Below are 8,679 nucleotides of genomic sequence, written 5' to 3' on the forward strand. Positions count from 1 at the left end.
CACGGCGAGCGGGGCGGGCGGGGCAGCGGCAATGCGGGCGGGGCGGCGAGGACTGAGGGGGGGGAGGGAGAGGAGAGGGCGGGGCGATGCGGGCGGGGCGGCGAGGACGAGGGAGGGGGCGCGAGTGCGGGCTGGGGAGCGGCTAGGTCATCTCCACGCGGGCCGGCGCCTTTTATACCACGTGTGAGTGAAATGACGAAAATGCCCCCGGCGGGGCAGGCTATTTACGGGTGGTGGCACGGTCGGGGAGTAACTATTCATTCCAGCAGTAAATTTTTTTTATCCGACGGACGAGGTCGTTCCAGGGGTCAATCCGACGGCCCAAATCCGATCAAGCAACCCGATCCGACGGCTGGGAACTCCAAATCGCTGAGGAGCCGGGAGGATGACCGGCATCCTTATTTCTCGATGAGATTCATTAAGGAGAAAAATCATTGGTTGCATGGTGCCTAGTTAATGGAGTATTTCATTCTTTTTTTAGCTTATAAACGGAGTATTGCATGATGCCTAATCAATGGTGGTCTTAGACGACATCAAGCAAGGAAGTGTGGCGAGTTATGATGCATTTATCCATGAAATTAGCGGTCACTCTAGAGAGTTTACTGCGTGCAATTTTATTTGTAAGGTCGAGGCTCACAATTTAACGAAGCATGCTTTATCGTTGGAGCCCACAACAAATCTGACATGAGATTTTTAACTATGGCAAATCAAACATTTTATGACAATTTATGTTTATCGAGGATGGCAAGTTTAGTTGATAAGCATGTTAAATCTGTCTCAGTTCATATTTTTGTTAGAAAATTGTTGTGCTTGTAAACTAAATTTGTCATCCTCGCGCCAACTAAACTTGCCATTGAAAGCGTTTGATTTGCCACGTCAGATTTTTAACATCCGTTATCTTTTGGGCTGTCTTCCACGTTTGGTTAGGTCAGCTCGGATCTCATAATTTCATCCATGTAAACATTATGACGACTTAATGAAAACTACGAAAGGTTGTCTAAAAAAATCATCGATCAAGGCTTTTTTCCCAAGAAAAAAAATAAAGACCAAGCAGCCAGCCAGGTTGACCCCTTAATCAGTCAGAGGATCAAAAGAGTACAAGGTGGTCGCTTTACAGGACTGCAGATGCTATATCTTGCTTATAGCGAGATATCCATCCTATCGCCATACATGACCGCGAATGCTATATCTTGCTTATAGAGAGATATCCATCCGACAGGGGCAAGTGTACCTAACGGTCACGAGCACATGCGTCGGCCCGTTAGCTACACTTGCCCTGTAGTTTGATCTGCTTTGGCTTTCTTCTCTTTTTTTTCATTTTTTCGTCGGTTTTCTTTGTTTCTTTGCTGGTTTTTACTGATTTTATTTTTCTTCCCCTTTTTATTTGTTTTTTTCTTTTTTCTTGGTTTTCCGTGGTTTTGTTGTTTTTTCTTTCTGGTTTTGTTGTTGATAGTGCATATACCAAGTTGAATAGTTATGTTCCTAAAAAGAACTAAGTTGAACAGAGAGAACTGGCTGGAGCAAGAAGAAGGGTCACCAAACCAGGAATTAGAAATCAACAGCTAGACTTCCCTGTGGAAATTCTGAGTGCCAAGCAAAATTAGGGTCTTCTTGTGACAATTGGTGCAACACTCCATACCGATAGACGAGCTTATTCACCATCAAAAACATGTCCACGACTTCGGTATGCCCTCTTTGTGGAGCGGAGAATACTTGGAGACATGCACTGATCGACTGTTCCATGGCCAAAAGTGTGTGGGCTCTCTTTTCCAAGGGTTTGGTTGAAAACATGTGCCCTAACTAGGACCCAAATGCAAAGAATTGGATTTTCTCGGTGCATGATGCTATGTCGTATGATGAGTTATCAAGATGATGGTTACACTTTTCAGATGTTTATTGGCATGCTAGGAGAAAGACGATTCACGAGGAAAATTTTCAAAGCCCACTCTCGAATCACTTTTTATACTCATTTATGTCTAATCTACAGATGTTCGACAAGCATGTCACAACGGTCACCAGAGTAGCTTTTTCGTGGCCAAATCATTGGCTGGCTTTACCTAATGCTTTATCCAAAATAAAAGTTGATGCAAAACATTGACTAGGAATGGATCTATTGGTGCAGTTGGAGAGGTATGCAAAGATCACCATGGAGCTTGTATCGGTGCATCTTCGATAGTCTTCTTGGGGATTTCTGACCCAACAACTCTGAGCTATGAGGGAACAATCTCTACATTCATCAGATTCATGTTGCATTAGATTGCAAGGTGGTCATAGACGACATCAAGCAAGGAAGTGCAGTGAATTATGATGCAGTTATCCATGAAATTAGTGGTCGCTATAGACAGTTTACTGTGTGCAATTTTATTCGGGAGCTTGATTGTCGAGGCTCACAATTTAGTGAAGGACTCCACAACATATCTAACATGAGATTTTTAACTATGGCAAATCAAACATTTTTATGGCAAATTAAGTTTACCGAGGATGGCAAGTTTAATTGATAAGCATGGCAAATACGTCCCAGTTCATATTTTTTTGTTAGGAAATTGTTGTGCTTGTAAACAAAATTTGTCATCCTTGCGCCAACTAAACTTGCCATCAAAAGTGTTTGATTTGCCACGTTAAATTTTTAACATACCGTTATCTTTTGGGTTTTCCGTCATGTTTGGTTAGGTCAGCTCGCATCCCATAATTCCATTCATGTAAACATTATGATGACTTAATAAAAACTTCGGATGATTGTCTAAAAAATCACTGACCAATTTTTTGTTTGTTTCTGAGAGATAAAAAAGAAGACCAAGCAACCAACCAGGTTGGCAGGTTGACCTCTTAATCAGTCAGAGGATCAAAAGAGTACAAAGGGGTCGCTTTACAGGATTGCAGATGATATATCTTGCTTATAGCGAGATATCCATCATGTCGCTGTACAGGACCGCGAATGCTATATCTCGCTTATAGAGAGATATCCATCTGACAAGGGCAAGTGTAGCAAACAGGCACCTGTTTGCTACACTTGCCCATGTCACTGTAGTTCGATCTATTTTTTTTCATCGGTTTTCTTTATTACTTTCTTGGTTCCACTGTTTTTTTCTTTCTTCCTCCTTTTCTTTTTTTCTTTCTTCCTTGGTTTTCTCTATTTTTGTTGTTTTCTTTTGTTTCCTTTTCTTTTTTTCAGTGTTTTCTCTTTGGTTTTCTTGTTTTATTTTCTCTCTATTGGTTTTCTTTGTTTGTTATCCTTTTTATTTCCTTTTATTTTTTCTTCAGGACATGTCTACACTTTATTACACATTGTACATTTTTTTAATACGTCAAGAATAATTTTTAATACATGTTTAACATCTTTTAAATACATGATTAAATCTTTTTTTCAAATATATGTTTTTGATGTATACTATTTTTATAGACATTGTGAATTTTATGTATACATTTTAAAAAGTATATAAGTATAACATTTTTCATATACATGATTAATATTTTTCAAAAAAATGACTTGTACTTTTTCTGATACACATCTTTCGTTCTTTCTACACATTCGAAACATTTCTCTACACATGTTTAACATTTTTGAAGTACATGATAATATTTTTATATAGATATTTTGATATCTATTGTTTTCATTCACATTGTAAATTTTTTGGTATACAACTAAAACATTGTTTTATACAGGTTTAACTTTTTTCATATACATGATTATTATTATTTTCAAATAGTTGTTTTGATGTCTAGTTTTTTCTTACACAACGTACATTTTTCTTATAAATGTGAAACAATTTTTGTAAACGTTCAAAAAAATCAATTATTTTTATCAAACATTTTTTATGTACACTTTTCAAATGCATGTTTAACATTTTTCTAAAAACTTATGTGAAGTGTTTTTTGTAACATACACATTTCGAACAACCTGGACCAATATGTGAGCTCAGGACAACATATTGCAGATTGTTTGACTAAAGGATTGGGAACCAAAGAATGCAGCTCAGCGTGTGACAAGATGGGAATGATAGGTATCTATCACCCCTCTTGAGGGGGAGTGTTGAATGTGTGGCCCATAGTTGCTGGCCCAAGAGGCCCGGACCCATACCAGCCTAGTGGTCATCTAGAAGAGGGGAACTCCCTGTGGGGAGGGTGAGCCGCCACAACCACTCCAAACAGAGAGGGTGAGCTACTGTGAAACACCAAGACTAAGCATGACTCTTCTAAATGTGCTTTAATGTAGCTTCAAATTTGTATTAAAATGCAACAACTCTCGACACCTTTATCTGTTTGCAAAGGATTGCGGTGCTAGCTATTCTTGAATAGAGCCTAATAAAACTCTGAATACTTTGTCTTGATTTCGTGTAAAGATGGATCCCCTGCCGTGTAACTCTGGCTAGTGCTTTGCTTCATAAGCATGTGCCTCGTGTGACTGCATGGTTGGAAATTGGGAAAATGTTTTAGACCTTGTACACAGGGTGATGTGTCTGCAATGTTGTGAATCCGTGTTGAAAATACCAACAATTTATCAGCAAATAAAGAACAGATCACACTGTATAGGTAGTCAGTTTGACAACATCTGTATTCTGGAATGGTCATACACCATTAGAACATCATACCAAAATGATGTTATCTGAAAGTTCCGAGTTATTTTTTGTGATGGACTGGAATATGTTTAAACTATGCGCAATACATGAATTAAATGTGTTTACAAGCTGTTTGGCTCCGCCTGAAATGTTGTAAGACAACGACCTTGCATGTATGGCTCTTTAAATCATTTAAAGTTACTCACTGCTGCTTGACTTCTTGAACATTTTCTAGGATTCATATGGCTCCATTTTTCCGATGAATACCTGTATGTTGAAATGGCAAACAAGGTACTGTCATTTGCTAGACCCTGCATTCTTATTATGTAGTGCCTTTTGTGACTTTATTAATCCCACTGCATCGCTTTAGTGAATTATAATAAAGCATATTTTTAGGACACCCTGCATTTCATTAAGAAGAAGAGAGATGATCCAGTTTATAAGGAAAATCGGACCTAAATTTCTTGGTTAATTAAGGAAAACTGAGTGAAAACCCAAAAAACACAGAAAAAGACACTAGAGCTTGGGGATAGGGGAGGCAAAGACACAATACTTTCTCGGTTAACTATAATAAAGCATTGTTACCGGGTTTGGTGTTCTTGTTACCGGATCTCATTGGAGTAACCAGCACAACACAATACTTTCTATGTATTGGTGGTGTGTTGTTTTGGTTCAAGTCCAGTCCTATATAAACTGTAAAGTAGAGAAGAATGTACGAGTCCGTATAAGTTTAAAGCAACTAGCTAAGAATCCTAATCATGTCCAACATTAACTTGTTTACATTCGGAAATACGAAATGTGTCTATAATTTCTGTAAATGGCATATGTATGCTAGCGCCAGACAAAAGTTGAACTCTCCCCTTCAATGTGTTCTCTATAAACAATATGTGTATGAAGTGCTCACTGCTTCTCTTATCCCATTGCAGATAACTTGTACGACCTTGCATGTATGGCTCTTTAAATCATTTAAAGTTACTCACTGCTGCTTGACTTCTTGAACATTTTCTAGGATTCATATGGCTCCATTTTTCCGATGAATACCTGTATGTTGAAATGGCAAACAAGGTACTGTCATTTGCTAGACCCTGCATTCTTATTATGTAGTGCCTTTTGTGACTTTATTAATCCCACTGCATCGCTTTAGTGAATTATAATAAAGCATATTTTTAGGACACCCTGCATTTCATTAAGAAGAAGAGAGATGATCCAGTTTATAAGGAAAATCGGACCTAAATTTCTTGGTTAATTAAGGAAAACTGAGTGAAAACCCAAAAAACACAGAAAAAGACACTAGAGCTTGGGGATAGGGGAGGCAAAGACACAATACTTTCTCGGTTAACTATAATAAAGCATTGTTACCGGGTTTGGTGTTCTTGTTACCGGATCTCATTGGAGTAACCAGCACAACACAATACTTTCTATGTATTGGTGGTGTGTTGTTTTGGTTCAAGTCCAGTCCTATATAAACTGTAAAGTAGAGAAGAATGTACGAGTCCGTATAAGTTTAAAGCAACTAGCTAAGAATCCTAATCATGTCCAACATTAACTTGTTTACATTCGGAAATACGAAATGTGTCTATAATTTCTGTAAATGGCATATGTATGCTAGCGCCAGACAAAAGTTGAACTCTCCCCTTCAATGTGTTCTCTATAAACAATATGTGTATGAAGTGCTCACTGCTTCTCTTATCCCATTGCAGATAACTTGTACGATGTATTTGTCAATGTACTGAGACGATGAGGTGGATCATTGCAAGACAGTGAAGGCCTGTCAAACACATGAAACCCTCTGTTCTCCTCACTCCGTGCAGAGCCCCATAGAAGCCGATCCAAAACAATCGTGTCGAGAAGTCCCATGCAAATGATGATCGACCGACTGTACCTCCGTGCTAGAGCATTGTAGAACAACATACTAAATTTTGGTGATATATTGTACTCCATCTTTTTTTCATTTCCTTCTCTTTGTATGTAGACATTGATTACCCCAGACTTTGTACTTGTGAATCTTACACAGTAGGAATATTTATTTATATATAAAATGCATCATGGATTCACAATTGGGAATTTTCACCACGAATCTAACATTAAAGCAGGCCATGAACGTGGAAGGGAGCTTTTGGTCTATGGGTGTATATATACCCTATATGTAAAAACAAATTATTATTTAAAAAAGTCAACTAATTCAGAAAATATTTTTGAAATAAACTTGACCTTCCATTGTACTGGGAAAAACAATTCCATAAAAAATAAAAAAAATCTCGTTAACTACTTTTCATAAAAGGAAAATTTTCTGGTCAAAATAGTGTGAATACTGACCTATAATAGCAAATAAATTTATTTTTTTGCTCTGAAGTCAATGTTGGTTTTCTATTTGTGAAAATTTATATACTGGTGCAAAAGGAAGCCACTTTTACTGTAAAAATACTTCCACACTTTTTTTTGACTTTTTTCTTCTTCTTATTATTATTATTTTTCCTATATGAGGTGTATATACACCCAGGAACCAAAAGATTTTTCCCCATGAACGTTTGCAATCCATATGTGGAATATGCTGTGTGTATTAATAAGAGCATCTCTAATAGATGGTCCAAATTTTGACGGTCCAAAACCGGAGATGTAAATTTTGGACCGCCAAAAAATGCGTTTTGGAGCTCTGAAAAAAGGCCAACTCCAACAGATGGTCCAAATTCATGGTCCGAAAGAGCAACTCCAATAGATGGTCTAAATTCATGGTCCAAAACCGGCCAGCAGCCGCCCAGCTGCTGTTCAGCCGCTGTCCAGCCACTGTACAGCCGCACATATTTCAAAATAACATAAAAAAATTCATGCCCACAATATCAAATTATTACATAGTTCTTCAGATCCAGGAGATGCAATGCAACACAAATACAACATAGTTTTGCACAATACAACATAGTTTTGAACAAACAAATAATGAATCTATGCGGATCTTTCGCCATGCCATTTCCAATGCTCTTCCATCAAATCTTTCTGGAGTTGGTCATGCACATCACTATCTTTAATCTCGATGTACACCTTCATGAAACGTCTGATGCGCTCCTCTTTGCGCATGGGGTTAACACGAATGTCCATCAACTGATAGAAGTTGTAATCTAAATTTTTGCCACGCTCGTTTTCAATGATCATGTTATGCATGATCACGCAAGCGGTCATGATTTATCAAAGGATCTTTTGATCCCAAAATCTAGATGGTCCTCGCACAATAGCAAATTGGGATTGCAAAATCCCAAATGCCATCTCAACATCTTCTCTAGCCACCGCTTGTGCATTATGAAAGACAAGTTCTTTCTTACCTTCAGGTTTTGCAACCGGCTTGACGAATGTACTCCACCTCGGGTAGATCCCATCTGCAAGATAGTACCCATAGTTGTAGGTGCGACCATTTGCTTCGAAGGTCACCGGTGGTGCTTCTCCATTTGCTAAGTTGGCAAAGAGAGGTGACCGGTCGAGCATGTTGATGTCGTTGCAAGAACCGGGCATACCAAAATATGCATGCCAAATCCATGTTTCATAATCAGCAACTGCCTCAAGAATGATAATGGTATCCTTCCCACGACCCTTGAATTGTCCATGCCATGCTTTTGGACAATTCTTCCATTTCCAATGCATGCAATCCACAGACCCAAGCATACCTGGAAACCCTCAAGCTTTGTTCATCTCCAAAAGCCTCTGAGTGTCCTGAGCATTGGGTGCTCTCAAGTACTGTGGACCGAACACTTCTACCATAGTTATTGCAAATTGCTTGACATAGAAGATAGAAGTGCTCTCTGCCACCGCCAAGTTGTCATCAATGTAATCTGCCAGAACACCATATGCCATAATGCGCAAAGTGGCAGTGACCTTCTGCTCAATGCTATGGCCAAGCAACCCAGCACAGTTCCTTCTCTGCTCGAAGACTGGGTTATGCTGCTTCACTTCATTGCAAATGTGAAAGAACAAGTCTTTCGACATTCTGAAACGGCGTCGAAAGTAATTCTCTGGAAAAACAGGTGATGATGCAAAGTAGTTGCGCACCAACCATTTGTGCGCATCAATCCGTTCTCTCTGAATGAACGCGCGACCATAAACGGAACCACCGTGCTTCGGTTTCTTCCTCTTGTGC

The sequence above is a fragment of the Triticum dicoccoides genome, chromosome 5B (genome assembly GCF_002162155.2).
Source record: "Triticum dicoccoides isolate Atlit2015 ecotype Zavitan chromosome 5B, WEW_v2.0, whole genome shotgun sequence".
Taxonomy (NCBI): Eukaryota; Viridiplantae; Streptophyta; class Magnoliopsida; order Poales; family Poaceae; genus Triticum; species Triticum dicoccoides.